The sequence below is a fragment of the Eurosta solidaginis genome, chromosome 1, assembly GCF_040869045.1.
Source record: "Eurosta solidaginis isolate ZX-2024a chromosome 1, ASM4086904v1, whole genome shotgun sequence".
Classification (NCBI taxonomy): domain Eukaryota; kingdom Metazoa; phylum Arthropoda; class Insecta; order Diptera; family Tephritidae; genus Eurosta; species Eurosta solidaginis.
The window spans coordinates 261343606-261371577 of NC_090319.1; the positions used below are offsets into that span (position 1 = coordinate 261343606).

The 27972-nt window shown below is 45.5% G+C and overlaps 1 protein-coding gene across 2 annotated transcripts in view; it reads right to left on the minus strand.

Moving 5' to 3' along the window:
* Dop1R1 (Dopamine 1-like receptor 1) overlaps positions 1–27972 on the minus strand; it is a 363402-nt gene that overhangs the window by 128757 nt on the left and 206673 nt on the right. The window lies entirely within an intron of this gene.

Genomic DNA, 27972 nt, shown 5'->3' on the forward strand with positions numbered 1-27972 from the left:
AAAGGTATTCTAATGCTATGAATAAATGCAAGCCCTCTTTTTTATCAAAATTCTCACACCCAAAAGTCTTAGAGATCTGCAAGAGTTAGTGACGGGCAAATGGATGGCGCGGCGCTGGCCACCTCTTACGGTCAAGCTAGGCTTTTTTATCTCAAAGCTTTTAATAGTTATCTTTTTGTTTTATCAATCTTATTTGAACATCAAACCACTTATTCCATAAACAATTTTGATCAGTCAATCAAGAGTACAGTGAGGCCGGAAGTTTCATAGCATTGATAATAACAGAGACCCAAGGATAATGGTGTCATAGCTCTAAGGAGGGACTGCAGTCATTGGCGGCGGTAAATTCATCTAGCGGAGGGAGTGGGAGTATGACTTGTGCTAGTGTTAGTGTTGGCTGCATAGCCCCGCTCAAAATTTCGCTTGTTATAGGGTTGATGCAGATTGGAAACCGTAGTTATATTAGCAAGGATCACGTCAATGGATCCCTGTGCTTAAGGAGAATGCATGGTAAAAACACTGTATATTTGGCCACAGTCGGAGCAAGAGCAAAGGAAAAATTCAAAATAACATCGAGCCAATTATTATGGCTGGCCAACGGGGAAATTGAAAAGGCCAAAAGCTGAGGCTCTCTCATTACCGCTAAAAACGGGCTATCTCGCGCAATGGCGGCTCTCCTTTCTACACATAATACTAGTAGGTTTGGCTCAATACCCAATTTTTTCAGATTTTTTTTAAATTTTTTAAAAATTTTACAAAGAGATTTAAACAGATTCAAATTAAGCTGCATATAAGCCCGTAAGTAACGCTGATTATTGAAATTTACTACGGGCAACTTATACTCGTACTTATTCGATAATCGAATCAAAGACGTGAATTTATTTCATTGACAAATCATTTCCTTTTTGACACACACAAACTTGAAAGCAAAGGGAATTATTTTGCAATATTGGAGTTTATTATGAGGGAAGGAGAAAAAGTTTGCAAAAAGTTTGAACTTTTTTTCAATTTTATTTTTGCAACAGAGTTAAACAACCTGGCCACGAGCATGATTTAGAATAAGTTGAAGCAATAATTGTGTGAATCGTATGAAGTATGTCATACGCAAATATACACAGAATATCATATACATATGCATGTATGTACGTGTATGTCTTCATGTGAACACATTGCGTTGTTGAACTCTACTTTGCTGTGACATAATCGAATTTTGATCTTCCATCAACGTTTACAACAGAGGAAACGGATGTAAGGTAACAAAAAGTTATGTGAAAAAAGTACGAAGAATAAAAAAATCCTTTAAAGGTAAATGTAATAAATGACTTCCTTACATGATGATGACAAAATAAGCGGGCTTGTGAAAATAAACAAGAGTTTATGTTCTTTAAAAAGTAAACGAATATCGTAAGTAGGTATTAACATGCAAGTGCTCAAAGTGCTATTGAAAGCAAACACGACTTATAGGCGCTGGTGAGTAAATATGCATATTTGTATGCATGTATGTGTGTATGCATTTTTATGGAAAGTATAAAAGGTGTTTAGTAAATACCCAGAAGAAAAGTTGTGAAGTGCTCTCTCTTGATAAGGCACAATGAGTCTGAGTCAAGAGTCAGTTTCAAGGTATTAGTGAAAATATTTTAGTATTAAGTACATAGAGCTGGCTCTTAGTGACTGGTGAAAATCAAACTGAGTTTGATTTTGATGGCGGGTCTACATATACATATACGGTAGCAGGATTAACATGGGCAAAAATCAACGGTATACACATACGTCTTCAGTTGCTATGCCCCTCGAGCATGACCATCGTCGAGTTCGAAGACATGATGTACGGGATTATCATGGCGGCACGAGGTTAACACCCGCTTTTAGTGTATGGAGACTTCAATACATGGTCATCTGTGCGGGGAAGTAGACGAACCAACGAAAGAGGTAGAGTCCTTCTCGATCTCGCCTTTGTCCATAAGCAACGTCTACACACACAGCGACCATAAAGCTATTAGCGTAGAGCTGCTCGAAACTCCACGAACGGTAGCAGTAAAACATCTACAAAGTAGGAAATGGAAACAGCACCTTTTCGATCCACAAATATTTGATATTATCTGGAAGGATGCCATAGTACGAGGATCGCATGCGGAAGACCTGTCGGTTCAAATAACTAAGTCGCTATGTATGGCATGTGATGCTTCCATGCCCAGAAGTTGCGTAAAGGCCCAGCGCACGCCTCAAGAAGTTGTGCTTTAGGGAACTGCTGGATAATGTCGACCTTGATCCTTGGGGATCAGCCTACAGAACTGTGATGGCCAAAGTTATATGACCGATATCACAGAAACCCACGTGCCCGATACTAATGAATAATATTGTTGAAACACTTTTCCCGGCGCAAGATCGCCGGACCTATCAAAGCGAGGATCTCGAAAGTACGGAAATTTCGCAAATTACCGAGCAGGAGGTGCTGGACGCTGCAAACAGAGTTGCTGATAACAAATCCCCAGGACCCGATGGAGTGTCAAACATACCCCTTAAAACCATGATCAGAACTAGGACTACATTATTTACTGATTTTTTAATTCCTGTATGCAAGAAGGCGTGTTCCCTCGCCCGTGGAAAAGACAAAAACTTGTCCTATTGCTGAAACGTGGTAAACAGCCAGAGCAACCATCCTCAAACAGGCCACTTTTTACGCTGGATTCCCTAAGAAAGGTTTTCTAGCGTACAGCTACTCGAGCGTACAGCTGACTCTAGAAGGCACATGTGGCTTATCGAATAATCAATATGGATTTCGCAAATCAAGATCCACCGTAGATGCAATACAAACAGTCGTTAATATAGCTAGAGAAGCTATCTCTGGAGGCCAAAATAAAAGGAAATACTAATTACGTGGGACACCAAGAATGCGTTTAACACTGCGAACTGGATGCAGATAAATGGCAGCGCTGTGAAGCTTCTGTACATCAGCTTACTTACGCAGAATAATATGTAGCTATTTTACGCAAGTTGTGGGATATGCTGATGATATTTCAGTCGTAGTACAAGCTACCCGTCAGCTATTATCCACAGCAACCAGCTCGATAATACTATACGTAACATAGTGTGGTACGGATTTAAACGGACCCATCAAAAATATATATTAGCAGCATACCGACTTGCAGCTATAAGAATAGCAAGTGCTTATAGGACGGTGTTAGAAGACGCGATGCTGGTCCTAACCCGGAAAATCCCAATAGACTTACCGGCAAGCGAAATGGCCAATCAGTATAGCACTAATATCAAGCGATCATCTTAAAAACCCAAGAAAAGAGAAAGGACACAAACAGTGGCTAAGTGGCAAGAACGGTGGGAGGCCTCGAGTAAAGGGCGTTGGACCTTCATGTCAGTATGGGATCTAGCTCAATGGAATGAGCGGAAGCACAACGAACTGAACTGCCATCTCGCGCAGATACTGAGTGGACATGGCGGTTTCAAAGAGTATTTATGGAAGTGTAGGATAGCGGAATATCCTCTTTGCCCAATGTATACCACGGAGTTAGAAAACGCAGATCACGTCATATTCCACTGCCCCCGTTTTCACGAGGAAAGACTTATCTTGCATAGAGTTCTTGGGGAGGAACCTACCAAGAGAAAATTAGTATCACAAATGGGCAACAGGAAGGATTGCTGGACTGCAGTAAGCAAAATGGCATTTATAATCATGACACGCGTGATGTATACTGAGATAGGCGCAGAGAAATGCACAGGCGAAGCAGTGGCGATCAAATCGACACTCAGAGCAAAGAGCGGGAACCTGGACGCAGGGACAGCATTAGACTCTTAAAAAATGAGTAATATTAAACGCCACCCTGAAGTAATGCAAAAGTGTTACCGAGGTGGGCGACGATTCCAAAACGGGTCTGTTTTTTAGTCTACGGACATACGGTTGCTGGCACGGCAGCAATTATGTTGCATTAGCCATTTTTCAGCCCAGCGCAAGAGTCTGATTCAAGAGTCAGTTTCAAGGTATTAGTGTAAATATTTTAGTTAAAGATACATAGACATGACTGATTTTGATGGCAAGTCGACATGTTCGCAGATACCCCATGAATCACACTCACCAATTACAAATTTTAAGTAAAGGCAAAGCACATAAGATGCACCACACTATTATGGAAGAATTTCTTGTGGACTTCCACAAAAAGCGGCATTTGTGAGGTATTTGAACCGAATTCATTTCGTAAGCTTCTCCTTTGGAATAGAGATATACGCCGCCGACGAACGCCGCCGCCGCCGCTTAGGGTCGTTTTTCGCACGCCGCCGCCGAATGTCATCGGCGAGGCGGCGGCGTCCGGCGCGTTACTATATTTTCTACGCGTTTAAGACTGTTTAGGCCATTTATTGTACATGTGGAAAATTGGTCGGATATGGTCGAAAGGGGTATCAACGGATGCGCATTACTGCCAGTTATAAGAAACTAATTTAAATTTTTTTCTTTTTAGCTGTTCAAAAGTTATTTAAAACTAGTAAGGAAGGCTAAATTCGGGTGTAACCGAACATTACATACTCAGTTGAGAGCTATGGAGACAAAATAAGGAAAATCACCATGTAGAAAAATGAACCAAGGGTAACCCTGGAATGTGGTTGTATGACATGTGTATCAAATGAAAGGTATTAAAGAGTATTTCAAGAGAGAGTAGGCCATAGTTCTATGGATGGACGCCATTTAGGGATATCGCCATAAAGGTGGACCAGGGCTGACTCTAGAATTTGTTTGTTCGATATGGGTATCAAATGAAAGGTGTTACTGAGCCTTTTAAGAGGGAGTGGGCATTAGGTCTATCGGTGGACGCCTTTTCGAGATATCGCCATTAAGGTGGGCCAGGGGTGACTCTAGAATGTGTTTGTATGATATGGGTATCAAATTAAAGATGATAATGAGTATTTTAAAAGGGAATGGGCTTTAGTTCTATAGGTGAACGCCTTTTCGAGAAATTGCCATAAAGGTGGACCAGGGGTAACTCTAGAATATGTTTGTACGATATGGGTATCAAATGAAAGGTGTTAATGAGTATTTTCAAAGGGAGTGATCCTTAGTTCCATAGGTGGACGCCGTTTCGAGATATCGCCATAAAGGTGGACCAGGGGTGACTCTAGAATGTGTTTGTACGATATGGGAATCAAATGAAAGGTGTTACTGAGCATTTTAAGAGGGAGTGGGCATTAGGTCTATAGGTGGACGCCTTTTCGAGATGTCGCCATTAGGGTGGGCCAGGGGTGACTCTAGAATGTTTGCTCGATATGGGTATCAAACAAAAGGTGTTACTGAGCATTTTAAAAGGGAGTGGGCATTAGGTCTATAGGTGGACGCCTTTTCGAGATATCGCCATTAGGGTAGGCCAGGGGTGACTCTAGAATGTTTGTACGATATGGGTATCAAACGAAAGGTGTTATTGAGCATTTTAGGAGGGAGTGGGCATTAGGTCTATAGGTGGACGCCCTTTCGAGATATCGCCATTAGGGTGGGCCAGGGGTGACTCTAGAACGTTTGTACGATATGGGTATCAAACGAAAGGTGTTGCTGAGCATTTTAAGAGGGAGTGGGCATGAGGTCTATAGGTGGACGCCTTTTTGAGATGTCGCCATTAGGGTGGGCCAGGGGTGACTCTAGAATGTTTGTACGATATGGATATCAAATTAAAGGTACTAATGGGGGTTTTAAAAGCGAATGGCCCTTAGATGTATATGTGAAGGCGTTTTCGCGATATCGACCAAAATGTGGACCAGGTGATCCAGAAAATCATATGTCGGGTACTGCTAATTTATTTATATATGCAATACCACTAACAGTATTCCTGCCAAGATTCCAAACGCTGTTGATTTCGCCTTGTAGAACTTTTTCATTTTCTTCTACTTAATATGGTAGGTGTCACACCCATTTTACAAATTTTTTTCCAAAGTTATATTTTGCGTCAATAAAACAATCCAATTACCATGTTTCATCCCTTTTTTCGTATTTGGTACAGAATTATGGCATTTTTTTCATTTTTCGTAATTTTCGCTATCGATAAAGTGGGCGTGGATATGGTCGGATTTCGGCCATTTTTTATACCAATACAAAGTGAGTTAAGATAAGTACGTGGACTAAGCTTAGTAAAGATATATCGGTTTTTGCTCAAGTTATTGTGTTAACGGCCGAGCGGAAGGCCAGACGGTGGACTGTGTATAAAAACTGGGCGTGGCTTCCACCGATTTCGCCCATTTTCACATAAAACAGTTATCGTCATAGAATCTATCCCCCTACCAAATTTAAGAAGGATTGGTAAATTTTTGTTCGACTTATGGCATTAAAAGTATTCTAGACAAACTAAATGAAAATGGGCGGAGCCACGCCCATTTTTAAATTTTCTTTTATTTTTGTATTTTGTTGCATCATATCATTATTACTGGAGTTGAATTTTGACTTAATTTACTTATATACAGTAAAGATATTAAATTTTTTGTTAAAATTTGAATTAAAAAAAAAATTTTTTTAAAAAGTGGCGTGTTCTTCATCCAATTTTGCTAATTTTTATTCAGCACATATACAGTAATAGTAGTAACGTTCCTGCCAAATTTCATCATGATATCTTCAACGACTGCCAAATTACAGCTTGCAAAACTTTTAAATTACCTTCTTGTAAAAGTGGGCGGTGCCACGCCCATTGTCCAAAATCTTACTAATTTTCTATTCTGCGTCATAACTTCAACCCACCTACCAAGTTTCATCGCTTTATCCGCCTTTGGCAATTAATTATCGCATTTTTTCGGTTTTTCGAAATTTTCGATATCGAAAAAATGGACGTGGTTATAGTCCGATATCGTTCATTTTAAATAGCGATCTGAGATGAGTTCCCAGGAATCTACGTACCAAATTTCATCAAGATACCTCAAAATTTACTCAAGTTATCGTGTTAACAGACAGACGGACGGACGGACGGACATGGCTCAATCAAATTTTTTTTCGATACTGATGATTTTGATAAATGGAAGTCTATATCTATCTCGATTCTTTTATACCTGTACAACCAACCGTTATCCAATCAAAGTTTTCGATGTCACGTACTTTGCATCACCCAATTCACCAAGTTATTAAAACAAAACACTAAAAGAAAAGCTATATAATAAATTTATATGCTCACTTTGCATATTTTTTCCAAAAATTAATGAACAATGAATTCAAATAAAATTCTTCAAGGCGTTTCAATTGTCTTCAAGTTGTTAAAAAAAAGCAAAAAAGTGCCGATTTTTAAGAAAATTTATATTGCGATCGGCGGAAAGAATAAGCCAAATCAGTGATGCAAAATCCTTTAGTAGGTTCTAGGGGCATAAACACTCCTTTGAAATGATTCTTACCTCATACTTAAGTTGAGCATATATGTACGTACTAGCCTTTAATCGCGGCCCCGTCCGCAAGGAGAAAATAAAATATATGTGCTATTCACATTAGCCTGCTTATCAAGTTATCTGTTTAAAAATTATTTTTGTCTAATGTATTTTATTGTTGTAATTTAGTAAAAAAAAAATAACTAAATTAGAAGATAAGCTGAACGGCACGCTTTCATGAATAGTACAATACAGTTTTCTCGAATTAAAAAAAAAAAAAATACATTTTGTTTTTAAATTAAATTATCTGATATGAGAGGAGAGGGGTGAAAGAATTACTACTCATAGAACAAAGGAGTGAAACAACAATTAGCTAAAACCAAAGAGAATTTTTAGATGAAAATAGTGTTGCTTTTGCGGGTATTTAGTTGGTTAAAATATTACAAAAAGTGTAATTATAGTTATAACAGTTCGTTACACGATTCATTTAAAACACTCAAAAATAGATAAAACATACCGAATTTTAATTTGGAATAATTTGCAGCAAATCCATGGCCATAAAAGCTCATAATTAAAAAAGGCATGTGTGCTGAACTACCGGTTAGGAAGAGACCAAAAATGATCATGGAAGGGTCCCAAAATCATACCAAAATAGCAACGAAATGATGCCGACGGTAACCTGGACAAATCCCGAAAATCATCCAGAAATTAACCAGGAGGGATCCCAAAATGATTCCGAAATAGTCCCGAAATGACCCTGATGGGATCCCGAACGGATCCGGAAACGCATCCAGAATTGATGCCAAGAGGGTCCCCATATGATCCCGTAATATTGCAGATAAAGTCACCAAATTACCCCTAAAGGGTCCCCAAACGATCCCGTATTAGTCCCGAAAAAGTCCCGAAATAACCCCGACGGGTTCCCAAACGGATCCCGAAAACCATCCAGAAATGATACCGAAAGGCTCCCCAAATCATCCCGTATTAGTCCCGAAAAAGTTCAGGAATGGCCCCGACGGGATTCCTGGCGGATCCCGAAAACTATCCAGAAATGATGCCGGAAAGGTCCTCAAATGATCCCCTAATAGTCCCGAAATTATCCCGGGCGGATCCCGGACGGATTCCGAAAACCATCCAGAAATTTTGCCGAAAGGGTCCACAAATAATCCCATATTAGTAGAGAAAAAGTCTTGAAATGACCCCGACGGAACCCCGACGCATCCCGAAAACCATCCAGAAATGATGCCGGAAGGGACCCCAAATGATCCCGAAAAAGTCCCAAAATGACCCCGACGGGATCCCGGACGGATCCCGAAAACTATCCAGAAATGATGCCGGAAAGGTCCTCAAGTGATCGCCTAATAGTTCCAAAATTAACCTGACGGGTTCCCGGACGGATACCGAAAACCATTCAGATGTGATCCCGGTAGGTACCCCAAATGATCCCAAAATAGTCCCGAAATGACCCTGTCGAGATCCCCGGCAGATCCCGGAAACTACGCAGAATTAATGCCGGAAAGGTTTTCAAATGATCCCCTAATAGTCCCGAAATGATCCCGGACGGATCCCAAGAACCATCCAGAAATGATGCCGAAAGGGCCCCAAAATGACGCCGTCGGGATCCCGAACGGATCCCAAAAACTACCCAGAAATGATGCCGGAAAAGTCCTCAAATGATCCCCTAATAGTCCCGAAATTACCCTGAAGGGATCCCGGACGGATCCCGAAAACCATTCAGAAATGATGTCGAAAGGGTCCCTAAATGATCCCGTATCAGTCGAGAAAAAGTCCCGAAATTACCCCGACGGGATCCCGGACGAATCCCGAAAACCATCCAGAAATGATGCCGGAAGGGACCCCAAATGATCCCGAAAAAGTCCCAAAATGACCCCAACGGGATACCGGACGGATCCAGTAAACCATCCAGAAATGATGGCGTAAGAGACCCCAAATGTACCCGAAAAAGTCCCGAAATGACCCCGACGGGATCCCGGACGGATACCAAACCCATCCATATGTGATCCCGGTAGGTACCCCAAATGATTCCGAAAAAGTCCCGAAATGACCCAGACGGGATCCCGGACGGATACCGAAAACAATCCAGATGTGATCCCGGTAGGTACCCCAAATTATCCCGAAATTGTCCCGAAATAACCCCTTCGAGAGCCCCGACGGATCCCGGAAACTATGCAGAAATGATGCTGGAAAGGTCCTCAAATGATCCCCTAATAGTCCCGAAATGACCCGGGCGGATCCCAGACGGATTCCGAAAACCATCCAGAAATTTTGCCGAAAGGGTCCGCAAATAATCCCATATTAGTAGAGAAAAAGTCTTGAAATGACCCCGACGGGATCCCTGACGCATCCCGAAAACCATCCAGAAATGATGCCGGAAAGGTCCCTAAATGATCGCGAAATAGTCCCGAAATGATCCCGGAATAGTCCCGAAAATATCCAAAATAACCCCGACGGGATCCCGGACGGATCCCGAAAACTATACAGAAATGATCCCGGAAGGGTCCCAAAATAATCCCGAAATAGTACCGAAGAAGTCCCGAAATGACCCTGATGGGATCCCGAACGGATCCCGAAACGCATCCAGAATTGATGCCGAGAGGGTCCCCATATGATCCCGTAATATTGCAGAAAAAGTCACGAAATTACCCCTAAAGGGTCCCCAAACGATCCCGTATTAGTCCCGAAAAAGTCCCGAAATAACCCCGACGGGTTCCCAAACGGATCCCGAAAACCATCCAGAAATGATACCGAAAGGCTCCCCAAATCATCCCGTATTAGTCCCGAAAAAGTTCAGGAATGGCCCCGACAGGATTCCTGGCGGATCCCGAAAACTATCCAGAAATCATGCCGGAAAGGTCCTCAAATGATCCCCTAATAGTCCCGAAATTATCCCGGGCGGATCCCGGACGGATTCCGAAAACCATCCAGAAATTTTGCCGAAAGGGTCCACAAATAATCCCATATTAGTAGAGAAAAAGTCTTGAAATGACCCCGACGGAACCCCGACGCATCCCGAAAACCATCCAGAAATGATGCCGGAAGGGACCCCAAATGATCCCGAAAAAGTCCCAAAATGACCCCGACGGGATCCCGGGCGGATCCCGAAAACTATCCAGAAATGATGCCGGAAAGGTCCTCAAGTGAGCCCCTAATAGTTCCAAAATTAACCTGACGAGTTCCCGGACGGATACCGAAAACCATTCAGATGTGATCCCGGTAGGTACCCCAAATGATCCCGAAATAGTCCCGAAATGACCCTGTCGAGATCCCCGGCGGATCCCGGAAACTACGCAGAATTAATGCCGGAAAGGTTTTCAAATGATCCCCTAATAGTCCCGAAATGATCCCGGACGGATCCCAAGAACCATCCAGAAATGATGCCGAAAGGGCCCCAAAATGACGCCGTCGGGATCCCGAACGGATCCCAAAAACTACCCAGAAATGATGCCGGAAAAGTCCTCAAATGATCCTCTAATAGTCCCGAAATTACCCTGACGGGATCCCGGACGGATCCCGAAAACCATTCAGAAAAGATGTCGAAAGGGTCCCTAAATGATCCCGTATCAGTCGAGAAAAAGTCCCGAAATTACCCCGACGGGATCCCGGACGAATCCCGAAAACCATCCAGAAATGATGCCGGAAGGGACCCCAAAAGATCCCGAAAAAGCCCCAAAATGACCCCGACGGGATGCCGGACGGATCCCGAAAACTTTCCAGAAATGATGCCGGAAAGGTCCTCAAATGATCCCCTAATAGTCCCGAAGTTACCCTGACGGGATCCCGGACGGATCTCGAAAACCATCCAGGAATGATGCCGAAAGGGTCCCCAAATGATCCGGTATTAGTCAAGAAAAGTCCCGAAATTACCCTGACGGGATCCCGGACGAATCCCGAAAACCATCCAGAAATGATGCCGGAAGGGACCCCAAATGATCCCGAAAAATTCCCAAAATGACCCCAACGGGATACCGGACGGATCCAGTAAACCATCCAGAAATGATGGCGTAAGGGACCTCAAATGTACCCGAAAAAGTCCCGAAATGACCCCGACGGGATCCCGGACGGATACCAAAACCCATCCAGATGTGATCCCGGTAGGTACCCCAAATGATCCCGAAATGACCCCGTCGAGATCCCCGACGGATCCCGGAAACTATGCAGAAACGATGCCGGAAAGGTCCTCAAATGATCCCCTAATAGTCCCGAAATGATCCCGGACGGATCCAGAAAACCATCCAGAAATGATGCCGGAAGGGACCCCAAATGATTCCGAAAAAGTCCCGAAATGACCCAGACGGGATCCCGGACGGATACCGAAAACCATCCAGATGTGATCACGGTAGGTACCCCAAATTATCCCCAAAATTGTCCCGAAATAACCCCTTCGAGAGCCCCGACGGATCCCGGAAACTATGCAGAAATGATGCTGGAAAGCTCCTCAAATGATCCCCTAATAGTCCCGAAATGATCCCGGGCGGATCCCAGACGGATTCCGAAAACCATCCAGAAATTTTGCCGAAAGGGTCCACAAATAATCCCATATTAGTAGAGAAAAAGTCTTGAAATGACCCCGACGGGATCCCTGACGCATCCCGAAAACCATCCAGAAATGATGCCGGAAGGGACCCCAAATGATCCCGAAAAAGTCCCAAAATGACCCCGACGGGATCCCGGACGGATCCCGAAAACCGTCCAGAAATGATGTCGAAAGGGTCCCCAAATGATCTCGTATTAGTCGAGAAAAAGTCCCGAAATGACTCGGACGAATCCCGAAAACCATCCAGAAATAATGCCGGTAGGGACCCCAAATGATCCCGAAAAAGTCCCAAAATGACCCCGACGGGATCACGGACGGATCCCGAAAACCATCCAGAAATGATGCCGGAAGGGACCCAAATGATCCCGAAATAGTCCCGAAATGACCCGTCGAGATCCCCTACGAATCTCGGAAACTATGCAGAAATGATGCCGGAAAAGTCTTCAAATTATCCCTTAATAGTCCCTAAATGATCCCGGACGGATCCCGAAAACCATCCAGAAATGATGCCGGAAGGGTCCGCAAATGATCCCGTATTAGTCGAGAAAAGTCCCGAAATGACTCGCACGGGATCCCGGAGGGGACCACAAATGATCCCGAAAAAGTCCCAAAATGACCCCGACGGGATCCCGGACGGATACCGAAAACCATCCAGATGTGATCTCGGTAGGTACCCCAAATTATCCCGAAATAGTCCCGAAATGACCCCGTCGAGATCCCCGACGGATCCCGGAAACTATGCAGAAATGATGCCGGAAAGGTCTTCAAATGATCCCCTAATAGTCCCGAAATGATCCACGACGGATCCCGGAAACTATGCAGAAATGATGCCGGAAAGGTCTTTAAATGATCCCCTAATATTCCCGAAATGATCCCGGACGGATTCCGGAAACCATCCAGAAATGATGCCGGAAGGGACCCCAAATGATCCCAAAAAAGCCCCGAAATGACCCCGACGGGATCCCGGGCGGATCCCGAAAACTATACAGAAATGATCCCGGAAGGGTCCCAAACTGATCCCGAAATAGTACCGAAAAAGTCCCGAAATGACCCCGGCGGTATCCCGGACGGATCCCGAAAACCATCCAAAAATGATCCCGGAATGGTCTCGATATGACCCCAACGGGATTACAAATAAGGCGAAGCTAATTGTAGAACCATTTTAATAAGGCAGCAGGCGCGTTTGAGCGAATGAAGAGTTGCAAAGAAACATACAGGTAAAGATAATGAAAGCGTGCTAATAAAAACAATTGTCGGAGGGCGGATGGCGGGAAGAGACGTACCGCTGCTCGTTTGTTTAGATCTCGATCTGTATGTGCCAGATACCAAAAACTATTGATTTAGGAGAAAATTAATATTCAGTTATAACAATTTATAGATTTTACACCAGAGGGGGAGAAAAAGGCAGGGCGGAGGGTGTCACTGCTCACTTTGTAAGCCCTCGACTTATTTGACCCCTTGAGTCTGTGATATTGGTGAAGGCCAGTATACGTAAAGTTATAATGTGTAAAAATTATTAAAAAGTAATTGCTCGAAGGGGTCGTGGGACCCCACCCCTCTTTCCATGTTCGGAAAAAATTTCGCTTGTAGACTATTGTCTGTGTCCCAAATTTCATCAAAATCCGTGTAGCCATTCTGGCGTGATTCAGTCGCAAAGACGAAAAAATATAATAATTAAATTATAAATGTTCCTAGGGGGCGGGACCGCGCCCCTTTTGAAAAATATATAGCTAGTAGATCCTTCTAGACTATTGGCTATATGTGTGCAAAATTTCATCCAAATCGGTCCAGCCGTTCTTGCGTGATTGAGTCACAAAGACAAACGTCTGGACAAACATCCAAACATCCAAACATCTAAACATCCAACCATCCAAACATCCAAACTTTGCCATTTATAATATACTAGCCTTTACCCGCGGCCCCGTCCGCAAGGGGAAAATGAAATATGTAGGCTATTCACGTTAGCCTGCTTATAACGTTATCTGTTTAAATTTTTTTTTCTGTCTAATGCATTTTATTTTTGTAATTGAGTAAAAAAAAAGAACTTTATGAGCTGAAAACCTGATAGGATCCCAAAATGATAACGAAATTATCCAGAAAAAGCCACGAAATGACCCCGACGCTATCGCGGACGGATCCCGAAAATCATCCAGAAACGCCCCAGAAGTGTTTCCAAAAGTTCCCGAAGTAGTCCCGAAAAAACCCGAAATGACAACGACACGATTCTAGACTTATCCAGAGAACCACACAGAAATGATGCCTGAAGGGTACCAAATTGATCCCGAAATAGTCCCGAAAAAGTTCCGAAATTACCCTGACGGGCTCCGGGACGGATCTCAACAACCATCCAGGAAGGGTTCCTAAATTATCCCGACATAGTCCAGAAAAAGCTCCGAAAAAGTTCCGAAATGACCCCGAGGGATCCACAACGGATAGTGAAAACCATAAAGAAATGACTCCGGAAGGGTCCCAAAATGATTCCGAAATAGGCCGGAAATGACCCCGATGGAATCCCGCACGGATCCAAATGTGATCCCGGAAGGGTTTCAAAACTATCCCGAAAAAGTAACAAAAAAAATCTCAAAATGAATCTTACGGCATCCTGGACGGATCCAGAAATGATCCCAACATTGTCCCGAAATGACCCTGATGGATCCGGCAAACGGTCAAGAATTTATGCCGGAAGGGTCTTCAAATGATCCCGAAATAATACAGATAAAGTCATGGAATGACCCCTAAGTGGTCCCCAAATGATCCCGAAATAGTCCCGAAAAAGTTCCGAAATTACCCTGATGGGTTCCCGTACAGATCCCGAAATCCATCCAGAAGTGATGCCGGAAGGGTCCAAAAATGATCCCGTATTGTCCCCGAAAAAGTCCCTAAATGACCCCGACGGGATCCTGGACGGATCCCTAAAACTATCTACAAATAATGATGGAAGGTACCCAAAATGATTCCGAAAAAGTCGTGAAATAACCCCGACGAAATTTCGGACGGATCCCGAAAACCATCCAGAAATGATCCCGAAATAGTCCCGAAGAAGTCCCGAAATGTCCCTTTCAGAAATGATGCCGAAAGGAACACCAAATGATCCCGAAATAGTCCCGAAATTACCCCGACGGGATCCCGGACTGATCCCAAAAATTATCCAGAAATGATGCCGGAAAGGTCCTCAAATGATCCCTTAATAGTCCCGAAATCAACCGGATCCCCGACGGATCCGGGAAACTATCCAGAAATGACGCAGAAAGGTTCCCAAATGATCCCCAAATAGTGCCGAAATGACCCTGACGGGATCCCGGACGGATCCCGAAAACCATCCAGAAATGAAGGCGGAAAGGGTCCCCAAATGATCCCGTATTAATGGCGAAAAAGTCTCGAAATAACCTAGACGGGATCCCGGACTGATACAGAAAACCATCTAGAAATGATGCCGGAAGGTACCCCAAATGATCCCGAAAAAGTCTTGAAATGAATCCGACGGGATGCCGGACGAATCCCGAAAACCATGCAGAAATGCTGCCGGAAGGGAACCCAAATGATACCGAAAAAGTCTCGAAATGACCCCGACGGGATTCCTAACGGATACCGAAAACCATCCAGAAATGATGCCGCAAAAGTCCTAAATGATCACCTAATAGTCCCGAAATGACTCTGACGGGATCCCCGACGGATCCCGAAAACCATCCAGAAATGATGCCGAAAAGTCCCCAAATCATTCCGTATTAGTCGAGAAAAAGTCCCGAAATGACCCCGACGGGATCCCGGACAGATCCCAAAAACCATCTAGAAATGAAGCCGGAAAGGTCCTCAAATGATCCCGTATTGGTCGAGAAAAAGTCCCGGAATGACCCCGACGTGATCCCGGATTGATCCCGAAAGCTATCCAGAAATGATGCCGGAAAGTTCCTCAAATGATCCCCAAATAGTGCCGAAATGACCATGACGAGATCCCGGACGGATCCCGGAAACTATTCAGAAATGATGCCGGAAAGGTTCCCAAATGATCCCCAAATAGTGCCGAAATGACCATGACGGTAGCCCGGACCGATCCCGAAAACCATTCAGAAATGATGGCGAAATGGCCCCCAAACGATCCCGTATTAGTGGCGAAAAGATCCCCAAATGACCCCGACGAGATCCCGGACGGATACCGAAAACCATCCAGAAATGATGCCGGTAGGTACCCCAAATGATCCCGAAAAACTCCCGAAATGACCCCGACGGGAACCCTAACGTATACCGAAAACAATCCAGAAATGATGCCGAAAGGGTCCCCAAATGATCCCGTATTAGTCGTGAAAAAGTCCCATAATGACCGCGACAGGATCGCGGACGGATCCCGAAAACCATCCAGAAATTATGCCGTAAGAGCCCCCAAATGATCCCGAAAAAGTCCTCAGATGACCCCGACATACTCCGGAGAAAGTTCCGAAATTGCTCCGAGGGGATCCACGACGGATCGCGAAAACCATACAGAAATGATTCCGGAAGGATCCCAAAATGATCCCGAAATAGTCCGGAAATGACCAAGATGGGAACCAGCACAGATCCAGAAATGATCTCGGAAGGGTCCAAAAACTATCCCGGAAAAGTAACAAAAAATCCCGAAATGGCTCCTACGGCATGTCCCCAAATGATCCCGAAATAATACCGAAAAAGTCACGAAACGACCCCTAGAGGATGCCCAAATGATCCCGTATTAGCCCCGAAAAGGTCCCAAAATAACCCCGACGGGATCCCGGACGGATCCCGAAAGCCATCCAGAAATGATACCGAAAGGCTCCCCAAATCATCCCGTATTAGTCCCGAAAAAGTTCAGGAATGGCCCCGACGGGATTCCTGGCGGATCCCGAAAACTATCCAGAAATGATGCCGGAAAGGTCCTCAAATGATCCCCTAATAGTCCCGAAATTATCCCGGGCGGATCCCGGACGGATTCCGAAAACCATCCAGAAATTTTAACGAAAGGGTCCACAAATAATCCCATATTAGTAGAGAAAAAGTCTTGAAATGACCCCGACGGAACCCCGACGCATCCCGAAACCATCCAGAAATGATGCCGGAAGGGACCCCAAATGATCCCGAAAAAGTCCCAAAATGACCCCGACGGGATCCCGGACGGATCCCGAAAACTATCCAGAAATGATGCCGGAAAGGTCCTCAAGTGAGCCCCTAATAGTTCCAAAATTAACCTGACGAGTTCCCGGACGGATACCGAAAACCATTCAGATGTGATCCCGGTAGGTACCCCAAATGATCCCGAAATAGTCCCGAAATGACCCTGTCGAGATCCCCGGCGGATCCCGGAAACTACGCAGAATTAATGCCGGAAAGGTTTTCAAATGATCCCCTAATAGTCCCGAAATGATCCCGGACGGATCCCAAGAACCATCCAGAAATGATGCCGAAAGGGCCCCAAAATGACGCCGTCGGGATCCCGAACGGATCCCAAAAACTACCCAGAAATGATGCCGGAAAAGTCCTCAAATGATCCTCTAATAGTCCCGAAATTACCCTGACGGGATCCCGGACGGATCCCGAAAACCATTCAGAAAAGATGTCGAAAGGGTCCCTAAATGATCCCGTATCAGTCGAGAAAAAGTCCCGAAATTACCCCGACGGGATCCCGGACGAATCCCGAAAACCATCCAGAAATGATGCCGGAAGGGACCCCAAAAGATCCCGAAAAAGCCCCAAAATGACCCCGACGGGATGCCGGACGGATCCCGAAAACTTTCCAGAAATGATGCCGGAAAGGTCCTCAAATGATCCCCTAATAGTCCCGAAGTTACCCTGACGGGATCCCGGACGGATCTCGAAAACCATCCAGGAATGATGCCGAAAGGGTCCCCAAATGATCCGGTATTAGTCAAGAAAAGTCCCGAAATTACCCTGACGGGATCCCGGACGAATCCCGAAAACCATCCAGAAATGATGCCGGAAGGGACCCCAAATGATCCCGAAAAAGTCCCAAAATGACCCCAACGGGATACCGGACGGATCCAGTAAACCATCCAGAAATGATGGCGTAAGGGACCTCAAATGTACCCGAAAAAGTCCCGAAATGACCCCGACGGGATCCCGGACGGATACCAAAACCCATCCAGATGTGATCCCGGTAGGTACCCCAAATGATCCCGAAATGACCCCGTCGAGATCCCCGACGGATCCCGGAAACTATGCAGAAACGATGCCGGAAAGGTCCTCAAATGATCCCCTAATAGTCCCGAAATGATCCCGGACGGATCCAGAAAACCATCCAGAAATGATGCCGGAAGGGACCCCAAATGATTCCGAAAAAGTCCCGAAATGACCCAGACGGGATCCCGGACGGATACCGAAAACCATCCAGATGTGATCACGGTAGGTACCCCAAATTATCCCCAAAATTGTCCCGAAATAACCCCTTCGAGAGCCCCGACGGATCCCGGAAACTATGCAGAAATGATGCTGGAAAGGTCCTCAAATGATCCCCTAATAGTCCCGAAATGATCCCGGGCGGATCCCAGACGGATTCCGAAAACCATCCAGAAATTTTGCCGAAAGGGTCCACAAATAATCCCATATTAGTAGAGAAAAAGTCTTGAAATGACCCCGACGGGATCCCTGACGCATCCCGAAAACCATCCAGAAATGATGCCGGAAGGGACCCCAAATGATCCCGAAAAAGTCCCAAAATGACCCCGACGGGATCCCGGACGGATCCCGAAAACCGTCCAGAAATGATGTCGAAAGGGTCCCCAAATGATCTCGTATTAGTCGAGAAAAAGTCCCGAAATGACTCGGACGAATCCCGAAAACCATCCAGAAATAATGCCGGTAGGGACCCCAAATGATCCCGAAAAAGTCCCAAAATGACCCCGACGGGATCACGGACGGATCCCGAAAACCATCCAGAAATGATGCCGGAAGGGACCCAAATGATCCCGAAATAGTCCCGAAATGACCCGTCGAGATCCCCTACGAATCTCGGAAACTATGCAGAAATGATGCCGGAAAAGTCTTCAAATTATCCCTTAATAGTCCCTAAATGATCCCGGACGGATCCCGAAAACCATCCAGAAATGATGCCAGAAGGGTCCGCAAATGATCCCGTATTAGTCGAGAAAAGTCCCGAAATGACTCGCACGGGATCCCGGAGGGGACCACAAATGATCCCGAAAAAGTCCCAAAATGACCCCGACGGGATCCCGGACGGATACCGAAAACCATCCAGATGTGATCCCGGTAGGTACCCCAAATTATCCCGAAATAGTCCCGAAATGACCCCGTCGAGATCCCCGACGGATCCCGGAAACTATGCAGAAATGATGCCGGAAAGGTCTTCAAATGATCCCCTAATAGTCCCGAAATGATCCACGACGGATCCCGGAAACTATGCAGAAATGATGCCGGAAAGGTCTTTAAATGATCCCCTAATATTCCCGAAATGATCCCGGACGGATTCCGGAAACCATCCAGAAATGATGCCGGAAGGGACCCCAAATGATCCCAAAAAAGCCCCGAAATGACCCCGACGGGATCCCGGACGGATCCCGAAAACTATACAGAAATGATCCCGGAAGGGTCCCAAACTGATCCCGAAATAGTACCGAAAAAGTCCCGAAATGACCCCGGCGGTATCCCGGACGGATCCCGAAAACCATCCAAAAATGATCCCGGAATGGTCTCGATATGACCCCAACGGGATTACAAATAAGGCGAAGCTAATTGTAGAACCATTTTAATAAGGCAGCAGGCGCGTTTGAGCGAATGAAGAGTTGCAAAGAAACATACAGGTAAAGATAATGAAAGCGTGCTAATAAAAACAATTGTCGGAGGGCGGATGGCGGGAAGAGACGTACCGCTGCTCGTTTGTTTAGATCTCGATCTGTATGTGCCAGATACCAAAAACTATTGATTTAGGAGAAAATTTATATTCAGTTATAACAATTTATAGATTTTACACCAGAGGGGGAGAAAAAGGCAGGGCGGAGGGTGTCACTGCTCACTTTGTAAGCCCTCGACTTATTTGACCCCTTGAGTCTGTGATATTGGTGAAGGCCAGTATACGTAAAGTTATAATGTGTAAAAATTATTAAAAAGTAATTGCTCGAAGGGGTCGTGGGACCCCACCCCTCTTTCCATGTTCGGAAAAAATTTCGCTTGTAGACTATTGTCTGTGTCCCAAATTTCATCAAAATCCGTGTAGCCATTCTGGCGTGATTCAGTCGCAAAGACGAAAAAATATAATAATTAAATTATAAATGTTCCTAGGGGGCGGGACCACGCCCCTTTTGAAAAATATATAGCTAATAGATCCTTCTAGACTATTGGCTATATGTGTGCAAAATTTCATCCAAATCGGTCCAGCCGTTCTTGCGTGATTGAGTCACAAAGACAAACGTCTGGACAAACATCCAAACATCCAAACATCTAAACATCCAACCATCCAAACATCCAAACTTTGCCATTTATAATATACTAGCCTTTACCCGCGGCCCCGTCCGCAAGGGGAAAATGAAATATGTAGGCTATTCACGTTAGCCTGCTTATAACGTTATCTGTTTAAATTTTTTTTTCTGTCTAATGCATTTTATTTTTGTAATTGAGTAAAAAAAAAGAACTTTATGAGCTGAAAACCTGATAGGATCCCAAAATGATAACGAAATTATCCAGAAAAAGCCACGAAATGACCCCGACGCTATCGCGGACGGATCCCGAAAATCATCCAGAAACGCCCCAGAAGTGTTTCCAAAAGTTCCCGAAGTAGTCCCGAAAAAACCCGAAATGACAACGACACGATTCTAGACTTATCCAGAGAACCACACAGAAATGATGCCTGAAGGGTACCAAATTGATCCCGAAATAGTCCCGAAAAAGTTCCGAAATTACCCTGACGGGCTCCGGGACGGATCTCAACAACCATCCAGGAAGGGTTCCTAAATTATCCCGACATAGTCCAGAAAAAGCTCCGAAAAAGTTCCGAAATGACCCCGAGGGATCCACAACGGATAGTGAAAACCATAAAGAAATGACTCCGGAAGGGTCCCAAAATGATTCCGAAATAGGCCGGAAATGACCCCGATGGAATCCCGCACGGATCCAAATGTGATCCCGGAAGGGTTTCAAAACTATCCCGAAAAAGTAACAAAAAAAATCTCAAAATGAATCTTACGGCATCCTGGACGGATCCAGAAATGATCCCAACATTGTCCCGAAATGACCCTGATGGATCCGGCAAACGGTCAAGAATTTATGCCGGAAGGGTCTTCAAATGATCCCGAAATAATACAGATAAAGTCATGGAATGACCCCTAAGTGGTCCCCAAATGATCCCGAAATAGTCCCGAAAAAGTTCCGAAATTACCCTGATGGGTTCCCGTACAGATCCCGAAATCCATCCAGAAGTGATGCCGGAAGGGTCCAAAAATGATCCCGTATTGTCCCCGAAAAAGTCCCTAAATGACCCCGACGGGATCCTGGACGGATCCCTAAAACTATCTACAAATAATGATGGAAGGTACCCAAAATGATTCCGAAAAAGTCGTGAAATAACCCCGACGAAATTTCGGACGGATCCCGAAAACCATCCAGAAATGATCCCGAAATAGTCCCGAAGAAGTCCCGAAATGTCCCTTTCAGAAATGATGCCGAAAGGAACACCAAATGATCCCGAAATAGTCCCGAAATTACCCCGACGGGATCCCGGACTGATCCCAAAAATTATACAGAAATGATGCCGGAAAGGTCCTCAAATGATCCCTTAATAGTCCCGAAATCAACCGGATCCCCGACGGATCCGGGAAACTATCCAGAAATGACGCAGAAAGGTTCCCAAATGATCCCCAAATAGTGCCGAAATGACCCTGACGGGATCCCGGACGGATCCCGAAAACCATCCAGAAATGAAGGCGGAAAGGGTCCCCAAATGATCCCGTATTAATGGCGAAAAAGTCTCGAAATAACCTAGACGGGATCCCGGACTGATACAGAAAACCATCTAGAAATGATGCCGGAAGGTACCCCAAATGATCCCGAAAAAGTCTTGAAATGAATCCGACGGGATGCCGGACGAATCCCGAAAACCATGCAGAAATGCTGCCGGAAGGGAACCCAAATGATACCGAAAAAGTCTCGAAATGACCCCGACGGGATTCCTAACGGATACCGAAAACCATCCAGAAATGATGCCGCAAAAGTCCTAAATGATCACCTAATAGTCCCGAAATGACTCTGACGGGATCCCCGACGGATCCCGAAAACCATCCAGAAATGATGCCGAAAAGTCCCCAAATCATTCCGTATTAGTCGAGAAAAAGTCCCGAAATGACCCCGACGGGATCCCGGACAGATCCCAAAAACCATCTAGAAATGAAGCCGGAAAGGTCCTCAAATGATCCCGTATTGGTCGAGAAAAAGTCCCGGAATGACCCCGACGTGATCCCGGATTGATCCCGAAAGCTATCCAGAAATGATGCCGGAAAGTTCCTCAAATGATCCCCAAATAGTGCCGAAATGACCATGACGAGATCCCGGACGGATCCCGGAAACTATTCAGAAATGATGCCGGAAAGGTTCCCAAATGATCCCCAAATAGTGCCGAAATGACCATGACGGTAGCCCGGACCGATCCCGAAAACCATTCAGAAATGATGGCGAAATGGCCCCCAAACGATCCCGTATTAGTGGCGAAAAGATCCCCAAATGACCCCGACGAGATCCCGGACGGATACCGAAAACCATCCAGAAATGATGCCGGTAGGTACCCCAAATGATCCCGAAAAACTCCCGAAATGACCCCGACGGGAACCCTAACGTATACCGAAAACAATCCAGAAATGATGCCGAAAGGGTCCCCAAATGATCCCGTATTAGTCGTGAAAAAGTCCCATAATGACCGCGACAGGATCGCGGACGGATCCCGAAAACCATCCAGAAATTATGCCGTAAGAGCCCCCAAATGATCCAGAAAAAGTCCTCAGATGACCCCGACATACTCCGGAGAAAGTTCCGAAATTGCTCCGAGGGGATCCACGACGGATCGCGAAAACCATACAGAAATGATTCCGGAAGGATCCCAAAATGATCCCGAAATAGTCCGGAAATGACCCAGATGGGATCCAGCACAGATCCAGAAATGATCTCGGAAGGGTCCAAAAACTATCCCGGAAAAGTAACAAAAAATCCCGAAATGGCTCCTACGGCATGTCCCCAAATGATCCCGAAATAATACCGAAAAAGTCACGAAACGACCCCTAGAGGATGCCCAAATGATCCCGTATTAGCCCCGAAAAGGTCCCAAAATAACCCCGACGGGATCCCGGACGGATCCCGAAAGCCATCCAGAAATGATGCTGGAAGGGATCCCAAATGATTCCGAAAAAGTCCTTCAATGAACGGGATCCCGAATGGATACCGAAAATCATCCAGAAGTGATGTCGGAAAGGTCCTCAAATGATCACCTAATAGTCCCGAAATGACCCTTAAGGGATCCTAGACGGATCCCGTAAACCATCCAGAAATAATCCCGATATAGTCCCGAAGAAGTCCCGAAATGACCCTGACGTGATCTCGAAAGCAACCCTAAATGACCCTGACGGGATCCCGGACAGATCCCGAAATACATCCAGAAATGATCTTGGGAGGGACCCCAATTGATACCGAAAAAGTCCCGCAATGATTCCGACGGGATCCTGAACGGATACCGAAAACCATCCAGAAGTGATGCCGAAAAGGTTCTCAAATGATCCCCTAATAGTCCCGAAATGACCGTGACGGGTTCCCGACAACTATCCAGAAATGATGCCGAAAGGGTCCGCAAATGATCCCGTATTAGTCGAGAAAAAGTCCCGAAAAGACCCCGACGGGATCCCGGACGAATCCCAAAAACTATCCAGAGATGATGCCGGTAGGTATCCCAAATGATCCCGAAATAGTCCCGAAATGGCCTCGTCGGCATCCCGGACGGATCCCGAAAATTATCCAGAAATGATGCCGGAAAGGTCCCCAAATGATCCCCTAATAGTCCCGAAATTACCCTGATGGGATCCCGGACGGATCCCGAAAACCATCCAGAAATGATGCCGAAAGGGTTCCCAAATGATCCCGTATTAGTCGCGAAAAAGTCCCGAAATGACCCCGAAGGGATCCCGGACGGATCCCGAAAACCAACCAGAAATGATGCCGGAAGAGCCCCCAAATGATCCCGAAAAAGTTCCCAAATGACCCCGACGAGATCCCGGACGGATCCCTAAAACCATCCAGAAATGATGCCGGAAGAGCCTCCAAATGATCCCGAAAAAGTCCCCAAATGACCCCGACGAGATCCCGGACGGATCCCGAAACCCATCCAGAAATGATGCCGAAAGGGTTCCCAAATGATCAAGTATTAGTCGCGAAAAAGTCCCGAAATTACCCCGGCGTAATCCCGGACCGATCCCGAAAACCATACAGAAATCATCCCGGAAGGGTCTCGATATGACCCTTACGGGATTACAAATAAGATGAAGCTAATTATAAAACCATGTTAATAAGGCAGCAGGCGCATTGGAGCGAATAAAAAGTTACATAGAAACATACAGGTAAAGCTAATAAAAGCGTGCTAATAAAAACAATTGATGGAGGGCGGATGGCGGGAGTAGAGGAGAGGACCACTGATCGTTCCTCCAAAATTGTCTAGATCTCGTTCTGTATGTACCAGATATCAAAAACTATTGATTTGGGAGAAAATTTATATTGAGTTATAACAATTTATAGATTTTACACCAGAGGGGGAGATAAAGGGGGCGGGCGGAGGGTGTCACTGCTTACTTTGTAAGCCCTCGACTTATTTGACCCCTTGAGTCTGTGATATTGGTGAAGGCCAGTATACGTAAAGTTATAATGTCTAAAAATTATTGAAAAATAATTTCTGGAAGGGGTCGTGGGATCCCCACCCCTCTTTCCATGTTCGAAAAAAATTTCGCTAGTAGACTGCTGTCTGTGTCCCAAATTTCATCAAAATCCGTGTAGCCATTCTGGCGTGATTCAGTCGCAAAGACGAAAAAATATAATAATTAAATTATAACTGTTCCTAGGGGGCGGAGGCCGCGCCCCTTTTGAAAAATATATAGCTAGTAGATCCTTCTAGACTATTGGCTATATGTGTGCAAAATTTCATCCAAATCGGTCCAGCCGTTCTTGCGTGATTGAGTCACAAAGACAAACGTCTGGACAAACATCCAAACATCCAAACATCCAAACATCCAAACATCCAAACTTTCCCATTTATAATATATATTAGATACTAGCCTTTACCCGCGGCCCCGTCCGCAAGAAGAAATTTAAATATATGGGCTATTCGCGTTAGCCTGCTTATCAAGTTATCTGTTTAAAATTTTGTTTTCTGTCTAATGCATTTTATTTTTGTAACTGAGTAAAAAAAAAGAACTAAATGAGCTGATAACCTGATAGGATCCCAAATGATCCCAAAATTATCCAGAAAAAGCTACGAAATGACCCCCACGCTATCGTAGATGGATCCCGAAAACCATCCAGAAATGCCCCGAAAGGGTCTCCAAAAGTTCCCGGAATAGTCCCAAAAAAACCCGAAATGACAACGACACGATCCTAGACGTATCCAGAGAACCACACAGAAATGATCCCTGAAGGTGTTCCAAAATGATCCCGAAAAGGTTCCGAAATGACCCTGACGGTCTCCCGGGCGGATCTCAAAAACCATTCAGAAAATATCCAGGAAGGGTCCGTAAATTATCCCGACATACTCCAGAAAAAGTTCCGAAATGGCTCCGAGGGGATCCACGACGGATCGCGATAACCATACAGAAATGATTCCGGAAGGATCCCAAAATGATCCCGAAATAGTCCGGAAATGACCCAGATGGGATCCCGCACAGATCCAGAAAAGATCCCGGAATGGTCCAAAAACTATCCCGGAAAAGTAACAAAAAATCCCGAAATGGCTCCTACGGCATCCCGGACGGATCCAGAAATGATCTCAGAAGGGTCCCAAATGATCCCAAAATGATTCCTAAATGACCCTGATGGATCCGGCAAACCATCAAGAAATTATGCCGGAAGGGTCCCCAAATGATCCCGAAATAATACAGAAAAAGTCACGAAACGACCCCTAGAGGATCCCCAAATGATCCCGTATTAGCCCCGAAAGGTCCCGAAATAACCATCCAGAAATGATGCCGGAAGGGATCCCAAATGATTCCGAAAAAGTCCCTCGTTGATTCCGACGGGATCCCGAACGGATACCGAAATTCATCCAGAAGTGATGCCGGAAAGGTCCTCAAATGATCACCTAATAGTCCCGAAATTACCCTTAAGGGGTCCTGGACGGATCCCATAAACCATCCAGAAATTATGCCGATATAGACCCGAAGAAGTCCCGAAATGACAATGACGGGATCTCGAACGCATCCCTAAATGACCCTGACGGGATCAGGGACAGATCCCGAAATCCATCCAGAAATGATCTCGGGAGGGACCGCAAATGATCCCGAAAAAGTCCTGAAATGATTCCGACGGGATCCTGAACGGATACCGAAAACCATCCAGAAGTGATGCCGGAAAGGTCCTCAAATTGTCACCTAATACCAAAATGACTCTGACGGCATCCCGGACTGATCCCGAAATCCATCCAGAAATGATCTTGGGAAGGTCCCAAAATGATCTCGAAATAGTCTCAGAAAAGTCAAGAAATTGCCCTGACTGGTTCCCGGACGAATCCTGAAAGCCATCCTTAAATGATCCCGAAAAAGTCCCGAAATTACCCTGACGGGACCCCGAAATGATCCCGAAAATTATCCAGAAATGATGCCGGAAAGGTCCTCAAATGATCTCGTAATAGTTCCGAAAAGACCCTGACGGGATGCCCAACCGATCCCGACAACTATCTAGAAATGATGCCGAAAGGGCCCGCAAATGATCCCGTATTAGTCGAGAAAAGGTCCCGAAATGACCCCGACGGGATGGCGGACGAATCCCACAAACCAACCAGGAATGATGCCGGAAGGGACCCCAAATGATCCCGAAAAATTCCCGCAATTATTCCGACGGGATCCTGAACGGATGCCGAAAACCATCCAGAAGTGATGCCGGAAAGGTCCTCAAATGATCACCTAATAGTCCCAAAATGACCCTGACGGCATCCCGGACAGATTCCGAAATCCATCCAGAAATGATCTTAGGAAGGTCCCAAAATGATCCCGAAATAGTCTCGGAAAAGTCCAGAAATTACCCTGACGGGTTCCCGGACGAATCCTGAAAGCCATCCTTAAGTGATCCCGAAAAAAGTCCCGAAATGACCCTGACGGGATCCCGAAAGGATTCCGAAAACTATCCAGAAATGATGCCGGAAAGGTCCTCAAATGATTCCCTAAAAGTCCCGAAATAAGCGTGATGGGATCCCGAACGGATCCCGACAACTATCCATAAATGAGGCCGAAAGGGCCCGCAAATGATCCCGTATTAGTCGAGAAAAAGTCCCGAACGAATCCCAAAAACCATCCAGAAATGATGCCGGTAGGTATCCCAAATGATCCCGAAATAATCCCGAAATGACCTCGTCGGCATCCCGGACGGATACCGAAAATTATCCAGAAATGATGCCGGAAAGGTCCACAAATGATCCCCTAATAGTCCCGAAATTACCCTGATGGGATCCCGGACGGATCCCGAAAACCATCCAGAAATGATGCCGGAAGAGCCCCCAAATGATCCCGAAAAAGTTCCCAAATGAGCCCGACGATATCCCGGACGGATCCCCGAAACCATCCAGAAATGATGCCGGAAGAGCCCCCAAATGATCCCGAAAAGTCCCCAAATGACCCCGACGAGATCCCGCACGGATCCCGAAAACCATCCAGAAATGATGCCGGAAGGGCCCCAAATGATCCCGAAAAGTCCCCAAATGACCCCGACATACTCCAGAAAAGGTTCCGAAATGGCTCCGAGGGAATCAACGACGGATCGCGAAAACCATACAGAAATGATTCCGGAAGGATCCCAAAATGATCCCGAAATAGTCCGGAAATGACCCAGATGGGATCCCGCACAGATCCAGAAATGATCCCGGAAGGGTCCAAAAACTA